Source organism: Carassius gibelio, chromosome A25 (genome assembly GCF_023724105.1).
Source record: "Carassius gibelio isolate Cgi1373 ecotype wild population from Czech Republic chromosome A25, carGib1.2-hapl.c, whole genome shotgun sequence".
Taxonomy (NCBI): Eukaryota; Metazoa; Chordata; class Actinopteri; order Cypriniformes; family Cyprinidae; genus Carassius; species Carassius gibelio.
Window position 1 is genome coordinate 1,360,740 of NC_068395.1, and position 21,084 is coordinate 1,381,823.

A 21,084-nucleotide genomic window follows, 5' to 3' on the forward strand; every position below is an offset into this window, starting at 1 on the left:
ATTATATATTTTTATATTTTATTTAATATTAATTCCATTTTTATAACTTTGCAGTCTTTTATACTTTTATTGAGGTTTCGTGATGTTTTCTATCCCCAGGGCTTGTCAGACATACAGTAGTTAGAAAGAAGCTGAGCTGAAGATTCTTTAAAAAGATCTCTTTTGAGTTACACAAAAGAAGTCAATGCAAGTTGGGAATGACAGAAGATTAAGAGATGATGCTCATTTTGGGTGGAATATTACTTTAAACGTATTGCCATTTGAAATCTGTCTGGGAATCGCGAATCATTTGTGTCAGTTTGGGGATCGCAAATCCTTTGAATCAGTTCGCGAATCATTTGTGTCATTTCGGGAGTTCAGAGCGGGATCGCGAATGTGTCAGTTTAGAGATCGCAAATCATTTGAATCAGTTCGCGAATCATTTGTGTCAGTTTAGAGATCGCAAATCATTTGAATCAGTTCGCGAATCATTTGTGTCAGTTCGGGAGTTCAGAGCGGGATCGTGAATCATTTGTGTCAGTTTAGGGATCGCAAATCATTTGAATCAGTTCGCGAATCATTTGTGTCAGTTCGGGAGTTCAGAGCGGGATCGCGAATCATTTGTGTCGGTTCGGGAGTTCAGAGCGGGATCGCGAATCATTTGAATCAGTTCGCGAATCATTTGTGTCGGTTCGGGAGTTCAGAGCGGGATCGCGAATCATTTGTGTCAGTTTGGGGATAGCAAATCATTTGAATCAGTTCGCGAATCATTTGTGTCAGTTCGGGAGTTCAGAGCGGGATCGCGAATCATTGTGTCAGTTTGGGGATCGCAAATCATTTGAATCAGTTCGGGAGTTCAAAGAGGGTTCGCGAATCATTTGTGTCAGTTTGGGGATCGCAAATCATTTGAGTCAGTTCGGAAGTTCATAGCGGGTTCGCGAATCATTTGTGTCAGTTCGAGAGTTCAAAGCGGGTTCGCGAATCATTTGTGTCAGTTTGGGGAGCGTGAATCATTTGAATCAGTTCCGGGAGTTCAGAGCGGGATCGCGAATCATTTGTGTCGGTTTGGGGATCGCAAATCATTTGAATCAGTTCCGGGAGTTCAGAGCGGGATCGCGAATCATTTGTGTCGGTTCGGGAGTTCAGAGCGGGATCGCGAATCATTTGAATCAGTTCGCGAATCATTTGTGTCGGTTCGGGAGTTCAGAGCGGGATCGCGAATCATTTGTGTCAGTTTGGGGATAGCAAATCCTTTGAATCAGTTCGCGAATCATTTGTGTCAGTTCGGGAGTTCAGAGCGGGATCGCGAATCATTGTGTCAGTTTGGGGATCGCAAATCATTTGAATCAGTTCGGGAGTTCAAAGAGGGTTCGCGAATCATTTGTGTCAGTTTGGGGATCGCAAATCATTTGAGTCAGTTCGGAAGTTCATAGCGGGTTCGCGAATCATTTGTGTCAGTTCGAGAGTTCAAAGCGGGTTCGCGAATCATTTGTGTCAGTTCGAGAGTTCAAAGCGGGTTCGCGAATCATTTGTGTCAGTTTGGGGAGCGTGAATCATTTCCAAGACAGCACATGTACGTCGGCAACATCGGCCAGGCGGAGACCGATCTAATTCGGTCAGTGCTCTGTTCTCCAGCTCATCAATCGTAGGCCCTGAGTTGGTTCACGACCGCTGTCCGATGCCGCGCATCTGTGTGCGCGTGCCCAGTTATTCATCTCTTTTATTTTAGCCACCCAGAGAGAGATAAGAGACTCATCCCAGCGACATCTGTGGCTTTCAGGTAACGTTACGATTTCAATTCAGCTCAATTAGACAAAAAAAAATACTACTTTGTTAATTCTGTACAGGTACTAGTAAGGCACGCGGTGTGTTTTAATACAGTCTATGAGACTGGCTCATTTTCAAATAATGTTACCGTTAACTTGTTTAGACATGTTTTTTTTTTTTATTAATGTATTTTATTAATGCGTTTCCAGCAGTTTCTCGGAGGGAAAATGTAAAAGCGGATTATTAAAGAGAAGTCCTGACTGCTTTTTCACCGACCGTGTTTTTCACTCTTTTACAGGCTACCAGAAAGAATGCGTCTCTATGCTTTCTGAGCTACAAAATGAGTATTTAGGTATGTTTAGTCGCTAAAATCACACAACTATTATATACAAACGTTCCTGACAGGTTTCTTACTTGTTATTGACATGTTTCAATTAAATTTATTTTATCGAAATGTTTTAGTGTCTTTGGAAAAGTCCGTTAGCATCTTAGCAGTTTTCAGACTGCGGTCAAGCCAGCCGCACTTCAGAAAAACACCGTCAAGCCAGCCGCGAGTGAAATTTATATGCGCGTGTATTACTATAATTACGGCAATAGCAGGAACAACAGAGAGGGAACGCGCTTTCAGAGCGCTTTTCATCTATACGTTCAGATTTGATCTATGACGACCTTTTTCGCCCATCTGCTCTAATATTCGTGTAACTTATTGTTTTCCTTGACTGCTCTGTATTACTATAATTTTCAGCCTTTCAAAGCATTACAAATATTAGTAGAAAACGAGATATGGGACATTCATTGATTTAGAAGACACTTTTTTATGATGAGAAAGAAGCAATTAAAGGTCAGTTCTTAAAGAAGACATCCCATACTATATCCATACCTCACATAAAACCATTTTACTGGAGACTTTTAGAGATATAGGATAATATTACACTTTACAAGTCTTTTAAGATCCCATTTCTAACAAGTAGAAAAAAACAATGGTCAGTTCTTATAAGGGACTTCGCATACTATATGCAAACTTCATATCAAACCATTGTACAACAGCATTTTTGAGATATGGGACATTATTACACTTTAAAGGGTTATAAAGATCATATTTCTAATAAATATAAAAAAACAATGGTCAGTTCTTATCAGGGACGTCCCATACTATATACAGAAAAAATCATTTTGCTAAAGCATTTTTGAGATATGGGTCCATATGGCGATTAAGAGGGCTATAAAGACCCCTATAGCGGAGTACAAAACTTTTTATCCACAGGAAGAAGGAGGCGGAAACCGGCCATCAATCAAATAAGGCTTTTAATAAACAAAAAATAAAAAAAAAATTATAATATAAAATTAAAAAATTAAAAAATAAACACAAAACACTGCGACAGCCCTTCACGGACGACTGTCGCTTACAAACAAAAACCAAACACAAACTAAAATCATGGCCTGGCCTGGCCCTCTCTCGTTGTTCACTGTCGTCGCACCCTCTTTTGTACCCTTCCATCTCCACCGCGGGACGCGAGACCGGTGAGTGGAGCAGGCGTCGCTCATTTCCAGTCACTCCACTAGCCTCATTCCGTTCTCATGGCTCGCGGCCCCGCCCCACTCATCACAACCCTATTTCTAATAAGTAGAAAAAAAACAAAGGTCAGTTCATATAAGGGACATCCCAAACTATATGCAAACCTCATATCAAACCATTTTACTGCAGCATTTTTGAGATATGCGTCCATATCGCGATTTAGAGGGCTATAAAGTCAACATTTCTAATAAGTAGAAAAAAACAAAGGTCAGTTCTTATCAGGGACATCCCATACTATATGCACACTTCATATGAAACCATTTTACTGCAGCATTTTTAATATATGGGACAATACAATGATTTAAAGGGCTATAAAGACACCATTTCTAATAAGTAGAAAAAAACAATAGTCTGTTCCTATAAGGGATTTCCCATACTATATGCACACCTCATATCAAAACCTTTTACTGCAGCATTTTTGACATATGGGTCCAAATGGTGATTTGGAGGGCTATAAAGACATCATTTCTAATAAGTAGAAAAAAACAATGGTCAGTTCTTATAAAGGACATCCCATACTATATGCACACCTCATATCAAACCCTTTTACTGCAGCATTTTTGAGATATGGGACATTATTACACTTTAAAGGGCTATAAAGATCCCATTTCTAATAAGTAGAAAAATAGAATAGTCAGTTCTTATCAGGGACGTCCCATATTATATGCACACATCATATCAAACCATTTTACTGCAGCATTTTTGAGATATGGGTCCAAATGGTGATTTGGAGGGCTGTAAAGACATAATTTCTAATAAGTAGAAAAAAACAATGGTCAGTTCTTATAAAGGACATGCCATACTATATGCACACCTCATATCAAACCATTTTACTGCAGCATTTTCGAGATATGGGACATTATTACACTTTAAATGGCTGTAAAGATCCCATTTCTAATAAGTAGAAAAAAAACAATGGTTAGTTCTTATCAGGGATGTCCCATACTATATGCACACCTCATATCAAACCATTTTACTGCAGCATTTTCGAGATATGGGACATTATTACATTTTAAATGGCTGTAAGGATCCCATTTCTAATAAGTAGAAAAAAGCAACAGTCAGTTCTTATCAGGGATGTCCCATACTATATGCACACCTCATATCAAACCATTTTACTGCAGCATTTTCAAGATATGGGACATTATTACAATTTAAAGGGTCATAAAGATCCCATTTCTAATAAGTAGAAAAAAACAATGGTCAGTTCTTATAAAGGACATCCCATACTATATGCACACCTCATATCAAACCCTTTTACTGCAGCATTTTTGAGATATGGGTCCAAATGGTGATTTGGAGGGCTATAAAGACATCATTTCTAATAAGTAGAAAAAAACAATGGTCAGTTCTTTTAAAGGACATCCCATACTATATGCACACCTCATATCAAACCCTTTTACTGCAGCATTTTTGAGATATGGGACATTATTACACTTTAAAGGGCTATAAAGATCCCATTTCTAATAAGTAGAATAATAGAATAGTCAGTTCTTATCAGGGACGTCCCATATTATATGCACACATCATATCAAACCATTTTACTGCAGCATTTTTGAGATATGGGTCCAAATGGTGATTTGGAGGGCTGTAAAGACATAATTTCTAATAAGTAGAAAAAAACAATGGTCAGTTCTTATAAAGGACATGCCATACTATATGCACACCTCATATCAAACCATTTTACTGCAGCATTTTCGAGATATGGGACATTATTACACTTTAAATGGCTGTAAAGATCCCATTTCTAATAAGTAGAAAAAAACAATGGTCAGTTCTTATCAGGGATGTCCCATACTATATGCACACCTCATATCAAACCATTTTACTGCAGCATTTTCGAGATATGGGACATTATTACATTTTAAATGGCTGTAAAGATCCCATTTCTAATAAGTAGAAAAAAGCAACAGTCAGTTCTTATCAGGGATGTCCCATACTATATGCACACCTCATATCAAACCATTTTACTGCAGCATTTTCAAGATATGGGACATTATTACAATTTAAAGGGTCATAAAGATCCCATTTCTAATAAGTAGAAAAAAACAAAAGTCAGTTCTTATCAGGGACATCCCATACTATATGCACACCTCATATCAAACCATTTTACTGCAGCATTTTCGAGATATGGGACATTATTACACTTTAAATGGCTGTAAAGATCCCATTTCTAATAAGTAGAAAAAAGCAACAGTCAGTTCTTATCAGGGATGTCCCATACTATATGCACACCTCATATCAAACCATTTTACTGCAGCATTTTTGAGATATGGGTCCAAATGGTGATTTGGAGGGCTATAAAGGCATCATTTCTAATAAGTAGAAAAAAAACAAAAGTCAGTTCTTATCAGGGACCTCCCACACTATATGCACACCTCATATCAAACCATTTTACTGCAGCATTTTCAAGATATGGGACATTATTACACTTTAAAGGGCTATAAAGATCCCATTTCTAATAAGTAGAAAAAAACAATGGTCAGTTCTTATAAAGGACATGCCATACTATATGCACACCTCATATCAAACCCTTTTACTGCAGCATTTTTGAGATATGGGACATTATTACACTTTAAAGGGCTATAAAGATCCCATTTCTAATAAGTAGAATAATAGAATAGTCAGTTCTTATCAGGGACGTCCCATATTATATGCACACATCATATCAAACCATTTTACTGCAGCATTTTTGAGATATGGGTCCAAATGGTGATTTGGAGGGCTGTAAAGACATAATTTCTAATAAGTAGAAAAAAACAATGGTCAGTTCTTATAAAGGACATGCCATACTATATGCACACCTCATATCAAACCATTTTACTGCAGCATTTTCGAGATATGGGACATTATTACACTTTAAATGGCTGTAAAGATCCCATTTCTAATAAGTAGAAAAAAACAATGGTCAGTTCTTATCAGGGATGTCCCATACTATATGCACACCTCATATCAAACCATTTTACTGCAGCATTTTCGAGATATGGGACATTATTACATTTTAAATGGCTGTAAAGATCCCATTTCTAATAAGTAGAAAAAAGCAACAGTCAGTTCTTATCAGGGATGTCCCATACTATATGCACACCTCATATCAAACCATTTTACTGCAGCATTTTCAAGATATGGGACATTATTACAATTTAAAGGGTCATAAAGATCCCATTTCTAATAAGTAGAAAAAAACAAAAGTCAGTTCTTATCAGGGACATCCCATACTATATGCACACCTCATATCAAACCATTTTACTGCAGCATTTTCGAGATATGGGACATTATTACACTTTAAATGGCTGTAAAGATCCCATTTCTAATAAGTAGAAAAAAGCAACAGTCAGTTCTTATCAGGGATGTCCCATACTATATGCACACCTCATATCAAACCATTTTACTGCAGCATTTTTGAGATATGGGTCCAAATGGTGATTTGGAGGGCTATAAAGGCATCATTTCTAATAAGTAGAAAAAAAACAAAAGTCAGTTCTTATCAGGGACCTCCCACACTATATGCACACCTCATATCAAACCATTTTACTGCAGCATTTTCAAGATATGGGACATTATTACACTTTAAAGGGCTATAAAGATCCCATTTCTAATAAGTAGAAAAAAACAATGGTCAGTTCTTATAAAGGACATGCCATACTATATGCACACCTCATATCAAACCATTTTACTGCAGCATTTTTGAGATATGGGTCCAAATGGTGATTTGTAGGGCTATAAAGACATCATTTCTAATAAGTAGAAAAAAACAATGGTCAGTTCTTATAAAGGACATCCCATACTATATGCACACCTCATATCAAACCCTTTTACTGCAGCATTTTTGAGATATGGGACATTATTACACTTTAAAGGGCTATAAAGACCCCATTTCTAATAAGTAGAAAAAAACAATGGTCAGTTCTTATAAAGGACATGCCATACTATATGCACACCTCATATCAAACCATTTTACTGCAGCATTTTCGAGATATGGGACATTATTACACTTTAAATGGCTGTAAAGATCCCATTTCTAATAAGTAGAAAAAAACAATGGTCAGTTCTTATCATGGACATCCCATACTATGTGCACACCTCTTATCAAACCATTTTACTGCAGCATTTTCGAGATATGGGACATTATTACACTTTAAATGGCTGTAAAGATCCCATTTCTAATAAGTAGAACAAAACAACAGTCAGTTCTTATCTGGGATGTCCCATACTATATGCACACCTCATTTCAAACCATTTTACTGCAGCATTTTTCAGATATGGGACAATACAATGATTTAGAGGGCTATAAAGACACCATTTCTAATAAGTAGAAAAAAACAATAGTCAGTTCTTATCAGGGACGTCCCATACTATATGCACACCTCATATCAAACCATTTTACTGCAGCATTTTCAAGATACGGGACATTATTACACTTTAAATGGCTGTAAAGATCCCATTTCTAATAAGTAGAAAAAAACAATGGTCAGTTCTTATCAGGGATGTCCCATACTATATGCACACCTCATATCAAACCATTTTACTGCAGCATTTTCGAGATATGGGTCCAAATGGTGATTTGGAGGGATATAAAGACGTAATTTCTAATAAGTAGAAAAAAACAATGGTCAGTTCTTATCAGGGACGTCCCATACTATATGCACACCTCATATCAAACCATTTTACTGCAGGACTTTTGAGATATGGGACATTATTACACTTTAACGGGCTTTAAAGATCCCATTTCTAATAAGTAGAAAAAAACAATGGTCAGTTCTCATAAGGGACATCCCATACTATATGCACACATAATGGTTTGATATAAAACCCAGTCTACTGCAACATTAATGAGTTATGGACCTATATTGTGCTTTAGGGGGCTATAAAGATAAAGGGTATATTCACTTCAGAGGCTCATAGAGAAATTAAATGTTTTCTAAAATCTATGAGTAAATCCATGGAAAACATTTTACTGTATGGTTTTTTTAAGAGCTAGCAAGTATTTCACATATAGAGTTATAAAACATTACATTTATCTATTCCAATAATAATAATAATAATAATAAACAATTGTCATAAGGGACATCACCAAATATGTGCAGCAATTATAAAAAACATTTCAGTTTACCAATCTGGAACTGCATGCATTCAGAGTCAGTTCTGAGACTTTGCATAACTTTGAGACATGTAGAAATGTCAGCTTATAAAAGTAGAGGAAAACGATGCCCATTTCATGCAAGGCACCTCCTACTTTATTAGCACAGCTAAAATAAAATCTGGGTACTTTGGCAGTTTGGACTTACATGTATTCTAATTCAACAAAATGCTATTTAACTACATAAGTAGGAACACTTACTATTTTTAAAAGGCACATAATAATACTACCTTCGTGCAGAGTTCAGTGTCAATCCTGCTCCAGCAAACCTTTCTGTAACTATGAATTGTTCCTGACTCTTAATTAGATTAGGGTTGGAACTGAACTTTAAGTGAGATTTCCAGAAACAAGACTGGGGATACGCTATGATCCATTCATCCATTGAATGCAAGCTACTCTAAACTTTCACAGAGCAAAGACTCCATATTTGGTGTTTAGAAAGTGTGTGAAGTATAGTGTGACAGACAAGTGTGTGTGACTTCATATTTGCTGAAAGAATAGGGAGTGCCTTGCATGCAAAGGCCATTATTTTTATCTACTGTATGTATTTAACCTGATGTTTATATAAACCTCAAAACTGGGGAAAAAATATCCAGTCTATAATATATATATAAAGTAGCTCATATTCTATCAGCACAGATAGTCTGAAGTCTGATATATATATATATATATATATATATATATATATATATATATATATATATATTAGGGGTGTAACGATACGCGTATTCGTATTGAACCGTTCGGTACGACGCTTTCGGTTCGGTACGCGGTACGCATTATGTATACCGAACGGTTCGTTGGAGTATTTAATTATATTTGAAAAAAAAAAAAAAAAAAGAGAGAGAGAAATATAATGATATGCGTTCAACAAGGTAGCCCAATAACCCAAACAACGTAACAGGCAACGCCCCTGACACTCCCGAAGAAGAAAAAAACACCATCTTATATGTTTATGTTAGGCTACTCAGCAGGCGCTCGCTCACTCAGTACGCGCTGAAGGCTCGTTGCAAAATAGCCAATGCGTTTAACAGACTAGAAATGAGAAGATCCTCCAATAACCAACAGGTCTGGTGTTTGGGTGCACTTTGGATTCCCTTTAAGCTATAATGGTGATGGCAAGAGAGTGGTGGATAAAAAAACAACGGTATGTCGCATCTGCAACATGACAGGGTACACCAGCGGGAATACAAAAAAAAAAAAAAAACACCAGCGGGAATATCTGGGATATATGCGTCAGTACTATCTGGGAAAAGACGAAAAAAAAGGAGAAACATGCACGCAGCAAACTATCCCTGCAGCATTTAGACACTATAGCTTACAGGGAATCCAACCCAAACACCAGACCTGTTGGTTATTTTAGGATCTTATATTTCTGGTCTGTTAAATGCATTCGACATTTTGCAACGAGCCTTCAGCGCGTGCTGAGTGAGCGAGTGCCGTTCACATATCGTGCCTAAAAACGCATGGAAAACGCTAAGCGCGTCTTTCTCCTCCTTTCCAAAGCGCTCGGGCAGAAGCGCTCATGAGGCGTCTGTCTTTGCTAAGCAACAATGACGTGCTCTCTCCATGAGACGCGGAAATTTCAGCGAAGGATAAATGGATTTGCAGCTCTAAAAATCGCTTGCAGTAGCTCTGCTACTAAATTTATTTCAAAATTGCAATCCATATACAACTATGATCAGCTGATCCTTCATCTTGGCTGAGCTCTCAACGTTGTTACGGGAAAGGATGAAGCTGATTGGTTGGTTCTTGTCACATGACCCGCGGTGCGCTTGCGGCATTCTGAAAAGTTGAGATGTTTTTACATTTTGCTGTATCTAAAACGTATCGAACCGAACCGAACCGAACCGTGACATCAGTGTATCGTATCGAACCGAACCGTGAATTTTGTGAACCGTTACACCCCTAATATATATATATATATATATATATATATATATATATATATATATATATAATATTTTTAAATTTGGATGTATGCAACAAACTGCCAAAGTACACAGACTTCAGATTATCTGTGCTGATAGAATATGAGCTACTTTGTAAGAAAAGGCCATTATTTCTTTTAAGTATTTGAAAAAAACATTTCTATAGGTTGCAAAAAATTAGGAAATATTAAAATGTATTTGAGTGTTTTGTTCTATATGAATGCATGCTTCTACAAACTGCCACAGTACACAGACTTCACATTAGGTGTGCTTAAAATGTAGGAGGAACTTTAGAAGGAATGGCCTTTTTTTAAACTTATTTGAAATAGTTCTCAAAACTGGAGTTTCTGAGGATTTTCTTGATTTTTAACCCCAAATTGCTATCGTAAAATATCTTTATACACCAAATACTTCAGTAAAATAGTTTTATATAAGGTGTGCTTGTGGGATGTCCCATGTACTAACTGATCATTGTATTCTTCTACTTATTAGAAATGGGGTCTTTCTAGGCCTCTGAAACAGAATACATTTCAGAAAAACAGAAAAACATCTTTGCAAAATGCTAGAAATGCAGTAAAACTTTTTTATATAAGGTGTGAATATAGTATGGCACCTCCAATATACAAACTAAATATTGTTTTTTTTTTTCAACTTATTAGAAATGGGGGTTCCACTTTATATTGTGTCCCTAATACCTGTGTACTTAGTAATTAGATGTGTATGTAGTATGTAACCACAGTGTAAGTACACATTGGTACATAGTATCTATAGCTCTAATGTTTGTGTAACTACATATTTGTAATAACCCATTGAATGGTATGTGTAAGTACAAATGTGCAACAGGACATTGGTGATAAAATTTATTGGTAAGAAAGTACAAATGTGTAACAGGACTAATAGCAATATTCAATTTATTATGTAATTACCCCTATGTTACACTGCAGTGGCAAGTAAATTAGGCTTTACATATAAAATGTGGTTGGTGTCCACAATGTTGCACTTTAAATGAAGTCGACAGTTCCTGAGGAGTTACCATGTAAGTACACGGGTATTAAAGTGGTGCACCAACTCCTCCCACTTTACAGAACCCTAAACCCACCCATCTCCACCACCTGGATCAAATGGTTCAAATTACTCTTATACATATTGTTGTTACAAAATGTAGATTTACATGTCCTGTTATACATTTGTACTTGCACAAACCATTCTGAGGGTTGTTACAAAAATATTCTAGCCATGGATACTATATACCAATGTATACTTACACTGTGTTATATATTACGTACACATGTAGTTACATTGTATATACACAGGTATTAAGAACACTTAAGATAATGTGGAAGCGACATGGGATATTTATAGCCCAAAGAATCACCTTATAGTCCCATATCTGAAAATGCTGCTGTAAAATGGTTTGATATGAGGTGTGCATATAGTATGGGACATCCCTTAAAGGAGCTGACATTTGTTTTTCAACTTATTAGAAATGTGGTCTTTATAGTCCTCTAAATTACCATATGGACCCATATCTCAAAAATGCTGCAGTAAAATGGTTTGATATGAGGTGTGCATATAGTATGGCATGTCCTTTATAAGAACTGACCATTGTTTTTTTCTACTTATTAGAAATGGGGTCTTTGTAGCACTCTAAATCACCATTTGGACCCATATCTCAAAAATGCTGCAGTAAAAGGGTTTGATATGAGGTGTGCATATAGTATGGGACATCCCTTATAGGAACATACCATTGTTTTTATCTACTTATTAGAAATGGGATCTTTATAGCCCTTTAAAATATAATAATGTCCCATATCTCGAAAATTCTGCAGTAAAATGGTTTGATATGAGGTGTGCATATAGTATGGGATGTCCTTTATAAGAACTGACCATTGTTTTTTTTCTACTTATTAGAAATGATGCCTTTATAGCCCTCCAAATCACCATTTGGACCCATATCTCAAAAATGCTGCAGTAAAATGGTTTGATATGAGGTGTGCATATACTATGGCATATCCTTTATAAGAACTGAACATTGTTTTTTTCTACTTATTAGAAATGGGATCTTTATAGCCCTTTAAAGTGTAATAATGTCCCATATCTCGAAAATGCTGCAGTAAAATGGTTTGATATGAAGTGTGCATATAGTATGGGATGTCCCTGATAAGAACTGACTTTTGTTTTTTTCTACTTATTAGAAATGGGATCTTTATGACCCTTTAAATTGTAATAATGTCCCATATCTTGAAAATGCTGCAGTAAAATGGTTTGATATGAGGTGTGCATATAGTATGGGACATCCCTGATAAGAACTGACTGTTGCTTTTTTCTACTTATTAGAAATGGGATCTTTACAGCCATTTAAAATGTAACAATGTCCCATATCTCGAAAATGCTGCAGTAAAATGGTTTGATATGAGGTGTGCATATAGTATGGGATGTCCCTGATAAGAACTGATTTTTGTTTTTTTCTACTTATTAGAAATGGGATCTTTATGACCCTTTAAATTGTAATAATGTCCCATATCTTGAAAATGCTGCAGTAAAATGGTTTGATATGAGGTGTGCATATAGAATGGGACATCCCTGATAAGAACTGACTGTTGCTTTTTTCTACTTATTAGAAATGGGATCTTTACAGCCATTTAAAATGTAATAATGTCCCATATCTCGAAAATGCTGCAGTAAAATGGCTTGATATGAGGTGTGCATATAGTATGGGACATCCCTGATAAGAACTGACCATTGTTTTTTTCTATTTATTAGAAATGGGATCTTTACAGCCATTTAAAGTGTAATAATGTCCCGTATCTTGAAAATGCTGCAGTAAAATGGTTTGATATGAGGTGTGCATATAGTATGGCATGTCCTTTATAAGAACTGACCATTGTTTTTTTCTACTTATTAGAAATGGGGTCTTTATAGCCCTTTAAAGTGTAATAATGTCCCATATCTCAAAAATGCTGCAGTAAAATGGTTTGATATGAGGTGTGCATATAGTATGGGACATCCCTTATAGGAACAGACCATTGTTTTTTTCTACTTTTAAGAAATGGGATCTTTATAGCCCTTTAAAATGTAATAATGTCCCATATCTCGAAAATGCTGCTGTAAAATGGTTTGATATGATGTGTGCATATAGTATGAAATGTCCCTGATAAGAATTGACTATTATTTTTTTCTACTTATTACAAATGGGATCTTTATAGCCCTTTAAAGTGTAATAATGTCCCATATCTTGAAAATGCTGCAGTAAAATGGTTTGATATGAGGTGTGCATATAGTATGGCATGTCCTTTATAAGAACTGACCATTGTTTTTTTCTACTTATTAGAAATGGGGTCTTTGTAGCACTCTAAATCACCATTTGGACCCATATCTCAAAAATGCTGCAGTAAAAGGGTTTGATATGAGGTGTGCATATAGTATGGGACATCCCTTATAGGAACATACCATTGTTTTTATCTACTTATTAGAAATGGGATCTTTATAGCCCTTTAAAATATAATAATGTCCCATATCTCGAAAATTCTGCAGTAAAATGGTTTGATATGAGGTGTGCATATAGTATGGGATGTCCTTTATAAGAACTGACCATTGTTTTTTTTCTACTTATTAGAAATGATGCCTTTATAGCCCTCCAAATCACCATTTGGACCCATATCTCAAAAATGCTGCAGTAAAATGGTTTGATATGAGGTGTGCATATACTATGGCATATCCTTTATAAGAACTGAACATTGTTTTTTTCTACTTATTAGAAATGGGATCTTTATAGCCCTTTAAAGTGTAATAATGTCCCATATCTCGAAAATGCTGCAGTAAAATGGTTTGATATGAAGTGTGCATATAGTATGGGATGTCCCTGATAAGAACTGACTTTTGTTTTTTTCTACTTATTAGAAATGGGATCTTTATGACCCTTTAAATTGTAATAATGTCCCATATCTTGAAAATGCTGCAGTAAAATGGTTTGATATGAGGTGTGCATATAGTATGGGACATCCCTGATAAGAACTGACTGTTGCTTTTTTCTACTTATTAGAAATGGGATCTTTACAGCCATTTAAAATGTAACAATGTCCCATATCTCGAAAATGCTGCAGTAAAATGGTTTGATATGAGGTGTGCATATAGTATGGGATGTCCCTGATAAGAACTGATTTTTGTTTTTTTCTACTTATTAGAAATGGGATCTTTATGACCCTTTAAATTGTAATAATGTCCCATATCTTGAAAATGCTGCAGTAAAATGGTTTGATATGAGGTGTGCATATAGAATGGGACATCCCTGATAAGAACTGACTGTTGCTTTTTTCTACTTATTAGAAATGGGATCTTTACAGCCATTTAAAATGTAATAATGTCCCATATCTCGAAAATGCTGCAGTAAAATGGCTTGATATGAGGTGTGCATATAGTATGGGACATCCCTGATAAGAACTGACCATTGTTTTTTTCTATTTATTAGAAATGGGATCTTTACAGCCATTTAAAGTGTAATAATGTCCCGTATCTTGAAAATGCTGCAGTAAAATGGTTTGATATGAGGTGTGCATATAGTATGGCATGTCCTTTATAAGAACTGACCATTGTTTTTTTCTACTTATTAGAAATGGGGTCTTTATAGCCCTTTAAAGTGTAATAATGTCCCATATCTCAAAAATGCTGCAGTAAAATGGTTTGATATGAGGTGTGCATATAGTATGGGACATCCCTTATAGGAACAGACCATTGTTTTTTTCTACTTTTAAGAAATGGGATCTTTATAGCCCTTTAAAATGTAATAATGTCCCATATCTCGAAAATGCTGCTGTAAAATGGTTTGATATGATGTGTGCATATAGTATGAAATGTCCCTGATAAGAATTGACTATTATTTTTTTCTACTTATTACAAATGGGATCTTTATAGCCCTTTAAAGTGTAATAATGTCCCATATCTTGAAAATGCTGCAGTAAAATGGTTTGATATGAGGTGTGCATATAGTATGGCATGTCCTTTATAAGAACTGACCATTGTTTTTTTCTACTTATTAGAAATGGGGTCTTTGTAGCACTCTAAATCACCATTTGGACCCATATCTCAAAAATGCTGCAGTAAAAGGGTTTGATATGAGGTGTGCATATAGTATGGGACATCCCTTATAGGAACATACCATTGTTTTTATCTACTTATTAGAAATGGGATCTTTATAGCCCTTTAAAATATAATAATGTCCCATATCTCGAAAATTCTGCAGTAAAATGGTTTGATATGAGGTGTGCATATAGTATGGGATGTCCCTGATAAGAACTGACTTTTGTTTTTTTCTACTTATTAGAAATGGGATCTTTATGACCCTTTAAATTGTAATAATGTCCTATATCTTGAAAATGCTGCAGTAAAATGGTTTGATATGAGGTGTGCATATAGTATGGGACATCCCTGATAAGAACTGACTGTTGCTTTTTTCTACTTATTAGAAATGGGATCTTTACAGCCATTTAAAATGTAACAATGTCCCATATCTCGAAAATGCTGCAGTAAAATGGTTTGATATGAGGTGTGCATATAGTATGGGATGTCCCTGATAAGAACTGATTTTTGTTTTTTTCTACTTATTAGAAATGGGATCTTTATGACCCTTTAAATTGTAATAATGTCCCATATCTTGAAAATGCTGCAGTAAAATGGTTTGATATGAGGTGTGCATATAGAATGGGACATCCCTGATAAGAACTGACTGTTGCTTTTTTCTACTTATTAGAAATGGGATCTTTACAGCCATTTAAAATGTAATAATGTCCCATATCTCGAAAATGCTGCAGTAAAATGGCTTGATATGAGGTGTGCATATAGTATGGGACATCCCTGATAAGAACTGACCATTGTTTTTTTCTATTTATTAGAAATGGGATCTTTACAGCCATTTAAAGTGTAATAATGTCCCGTATCTTGAAAATGCTGCAGTAAAATGGTTTGATATGAGGTGTGCATATAGTATGGCATGTCCTTTATAAGAACTGACCATTGTTTTTTTCTACTTATTAGAAATGGGGTCTTTATAGCCCTTTAAAGTGTAATAATGTCCCATATCTCAAAAATGCTGCAGTAAAATGGTTTGATATGAGGTGTGCATATAGTATGGGACATCCCTTATAGGAACAGACCATTGTTTTTTTCTACTTTTAAGAAATGGGATCTTTATAGCCCTTTAAAATGTAATAATGTCCCATATCTCGAAAATGCTGCTGTAAAATGGTTTGATATGATGTGTGCATATAGTATGAAATGTCCCTGATAAGAATTGACTATTATTTTTTTCTACTTATTACAAATGGGATCTTTATAGCCCTTTAAAGTGTAATAATGTCCCATATCTTGAAAATGCTGCAGTAAAATGGTTTGATATGAGGTGTGCATATAGTATGGCATGTCCTTTATAAGAACTGACCATTGTTTTTTTCTACTTATTAGAAATGGGGTCTTTGTAGCACTCTAAATCACCATTTGGACCCATATCTCAAAAATGCTGCAGTAAAAGGGTTTGATATGAGGTGTGCATATAGTATGGGACATCCCTTATAGGAACATACCATTGTTTTTATCTACTTATTAGAAATGGGATCTTTATAGCCCTTTAAAATATAATAATGTCCCATATCTCGAAAATTCTGCAGTAAAATGGTTTGATATGAGGTGTGCATATAGTATGGGATGTCCTTTATAAGAACTGACCATTGTTTTTTTTCTACTTATTAGAAATGATGCCTTTATAGCCCTCCAAATCACCATTTGGACCCATATCTCAAAAATGCTGCAGTAAAATGGTTTGATATGAGGTGTGCATATACTATGGCATATCCTTTATAAGAACTGAACATTGTTTTTTTCTACTTATTAGAAATGGGATCTTTATAGCCCTTTAAAGTGTAATAATGTCCCATATCTCGAAAATGCTGCAGTAAAATGGTTTGATATGAAGTGTGCATATAGTATGGGATGTCCCTGATAAGAACTGACTTTTGTTTTTTTCTACTTATTAGAAATGGGATCTTTATGACCCTTTAAATTGTAATAATGTCCCATATCTTGAAAATGCTGCAGTAAAATGGTTTGATATGAGGTGTGCATATAGTATGGGACATCCCTGATAAGAACTGACTGTTGCTTTTTTCTACTTATTAGAAATGGGATCTTTACAGCCATTTAAAATGTAACAATGTCCCATATCTCGAAAATGCTGCAGTAAAATGGTTTGATATGAGGTGTGCATATAGTATGGGATGTCCCTGATAAGAACTGATTTTTGTTTTTTTCTACTTATTAGAAATGGGATCTTTATGACCCTTTAAATTGTAATAATGTCCCATATCTTGAAAATGCTGCAGTAAAATGGTTTGATATGAGGTGTGCATATAGAATGGGACATCCCTGATAAGAACTGACTGTTGCTTTTTTCTACTTATTAGAAATGGGATCTTTACAGCCATTTAAAATGTAATAATGTCCCATATCTCGAAAATGCTGCAGTAAAATGGCTTGATATGAGGTGTGCATATAGTATGGGACATCCCTGATAAGAACTGACCATTGTTTTTTTCTATTTATTAGAAATGGGATCTTTACAGCCATTTAAAGTGTAATAATGTCCCGTATCTTGAAAATGCTGCAGTAAAATGGTTTGATATGAGGTGTGCATATAGTATGGCATGTCCTTTATAAGAACTGACCATTGTTTTTTTCTACTTATTAGAAATGGGGTCTTTATAGCCCTTTAAAGTGTAATAATGTCCCATATCTCAAAAATGCTGCAGTAAAATGGTTTGATATGAGGTGTGCATATAGTATGGGACATCCCTTATAGGAACAGACCATTGTTTTTTTCTACTTTTAAGAAATGGGATCTTTATAGCCCTTTAAAATGTAATAATGTCCCATATCTCGAAAATGCTGCTGTAAAATGGTTTGATATGATGTGTGCATATAGTATGAAATGTCCCTGATAAGAATTGACTATTATTTTTTTCTACTTATTACAAATGGGATCTTTATAGCCCTTTAAAGTGTAATAATGTCCCATATCTTGAAAATGCTGCAGTAAAATGGTTTGATATGAGGTGTGCATATAGTATGGCATGTCCTTTATAAGAACTGACCATTGTTTTTTTCTACTTATTAGAAATGGGGTCTTTGTAGCACTCTAAATCACCATTTGGACCCATATCTCAAAAATGCTGCAGTAAAAGGGTTTGATATGAGGTGTGCATATAGTATGGGACATCCCTTATAGGAACATACCATTGTTTTTATCTACTTATTAGAAATGGGATCTTTATAGCCCTTTAAAATATAATAATGTCCCATATCTCGAAAATTCTGCAGTAAAATGGTTTGATATGAGGTGTGCATATAGTATGGGATGTCCCTGATAAGAACTGACTTTTGTTTTTTTCTACTTATTAGAAATGGGATCTTTATGACCCTTTAAATTGTAATAATGTCCTATATCTTGAAAATGCTGCAGTAAAATGGTTTGATATGAGGTGTGCATATAGTATGGGACATCCCTGATAAGAACTGACTGTTGCTTTTTTCTACTTATTAGAAATGGGATCTTTACAGCCATTTAAAATGTAACAATGTCCCATATCTCGAAAATGCTGCAGTAAAATGGTTTGATATGAGGTGTGCATATAGTATGGGATGTCCCTGATAAGAACTGATTTTTGTTTTTTTCTACTTATTAGAAATGGGATCTTTATGACCCTTTAAATTGTAATAATGTCCCATATCTTGAAAATGCTGCAGTAAAATGGTTTGATATGAGGTGTGCATATAGAATGGGACATCCCTGATAAGAACTGACTGTTGCTTTTTTCTACTTATTAGAAATGGGATCTTTACAGCCATTTAAAATGTAATAATGTCCCATATCTCGAAAATGCTGCAGTAAAATGGCTTGATATGAGGTGTGCATATAGTATGGGACATCCCTGATAAGAACTGACCATTGTTTTTTTCTATTTATTAGAAATGGGATCTTTACAGCCATTTAAAGTGTAATAATGTCCCGTATCTTGAAAATGCTGCAGTAAAATGGTTTGATATGAGGTGTGCATATAGTATGGCATGTCCTTTATAAGAACTGACCATTGTTTTTTTCTACTTATTAGAAATGGGGTCTTTATAGCCCTTTAAAGTGTAATAATGTCCCATATCTCAAAAATGCTGCAGTAAAATGGTTTGATATGAGGTGTGCATATAGTATGGGACATCCCTTATAGGAACAGACCATTGTTTTTTTCTACTTTTAAGAAATGGGATCTTTATAGCCCTTTAAAATGTAATAATGTCCCATATCTCGAAAATGCTGCTGTAAAATGGTTTGATATGATGTGTGCATATAGTATGAAATGTCCCTGATAAGAATTGACTATTATTTTTTTCTACTTATTACAAATGGGATCTTTATAGCCCTTTAAAGTGTAATAATGTCCCATATCTTGAAAATGCTGCAGTAAAATGGTTTGATATGAGGTGTGCATATAGTATGGCATGTCCTTTATAAGAACTGACCATTGTTTTTTTCTACTTATTAGAAATGGGGTCTTTGTAGCACTCTAAATCACCATTTGGACCCATATCTCAAAAATGCTGCAGTAAAAGGGTTTGATATGAGGTGTGCATATAGTATGGGACATCCCTTATAGGAACATACCATTGTTTTTATCTACTTATTAGAAATGGGATCTTTATAGCCCTTTAAAATATAATAATGTCCCATATCTCGAAAATTCTGCAGTAAAATGGTTTGATATGAGGTGTGCATATAGTATGGGATGTCCCTGATAAGAACTGACTTTTGTTTTTTTCTACTTATTAGAAATGGGATCTTTATGACCCTTTAAATTGTAATAATGTCCTATATCTTGAAAATGCTGCAGTAAAATGGTTTGATATGAGGTGTGCATATAGTATGGGACATCCCTGATAAGAACTGACTGTTGCTTTTTTCTACTTATTAGAAATGGGATCTTTACAGCCATTTAAAATGTAACAATGTCCCATATCTCGAAAATGCTGCAGTAAAATGGTTTGATATGAGGTGTGCATATAGTATGGGATGTCCCTGATAAGAACTGATTTTTGTTTTTTTCTACTTATTAGAAATGGGATCTTTATGACCCTTTAAATTGTAATAATGTCCCATATCTTGAAAATGCTGCAGTAAAATGGTTTGATATGAGGTGTGCATATAGAATGGGACATCCCTGATAAGAACTGACTGTTGCTTTTTTCTACTTATTAGAAATGGGATCTTTACAGCCATTTAAAATGTAATAATGTCCCATATCTCGAAAATGCTGCAGTAAAATGGCTTGATATGAGGTGTGCATATAGTATGGGACATCCCTGATAAGAACTGACCATTGTTTTTTTCTATTTATTAGAAATGGGATCTTTACAGCCATTTAAAGTGTAATAATGTCCCGTATCTTGAAAATGCTGCAGTAAAATGGTTTGATATGAGGTGTGCATATAGTATGGCATGTCCTTTATAAGAACTGACCATTGTTTTTTTCTACTTATTAGAAATGGGGTCTTTATAGCCCTTTAAAGTGTAATAATGTCCCATATCTCAAAAATGCTGCAGTAAAATGGTTTGATATGAGGTGTGCATATAGTATGGGACATCCCTTATAGGAACA

At 35.1% G+C, this 21,084-nt stretch overlaps 2 long non-coding RNA genes across 7 annotated transcripts; one reads left to right on the top strand and one right to left on the bottom strand.

Annotated features, from left to right (window-relative positions):
- Positions 1–4,903: 4,903 nt before the first annotated feature.
- Positions 4,904–7,837, bottom strand: LOC127946700 (uncharacterized). Of its 4 annotated transcripts, none has more exons than XR_008151145.1 (3): positions 7,690–7,837; positions 5,701–6,694; positions 4,904–5,557 (listed from the first exon to the last, which is right to left on the bottom strand). It is a non-coding gene; the product is annotated as an uncharacterized LOC127946700 (long non-coding RNA). The 4 variants fall into 4 exon arrangements; XR_008151147.1 differs by lacking the exon at positions 7,690–7,837 and adding an exon at positions 6,838–7,284 and having other exon boundaries at positions 5,701–6,552; XR_008151146.1 differs by lacking the exon at positions 7,690–7,837 and adding an exon at positions 6,838–7,284 and having other exon boundaries at positions 4,904–5,415.
- A 4,696-nt stretch (positions 7,838–12,533) lies between these two features.
- LOC127946701 (uncharacterized) lies at positions 12,534–20,491 on the top strand. 3 transcript variants are annotated; one of them, XR_008151150.1, is made up of 5 exons: positions 12,963–13,236; positions 14,516–14,657; positions 15,794–16,077; positions 18,919–19,202; positions 20,339–20,491. It is a non-coding gene; the product is annotated as an uncharacterized LOC127946701 (long non-coding RNA). The 3 variants fall into 3 exon arrangements; XR_008151149.1 differs by lacking the exons at positions 12,963–13,236; positions 14,516–14,657 and adding an exon at positions 12,534–12,952; XR_008151148.1 differs by lacking the exon at positions 12,963–13,236 and having other exon boundaries at positions 13,344–14,657.
- The last annotated feature ends 593 nt before the right edge of the window (positions 20,492–21,084 follow it).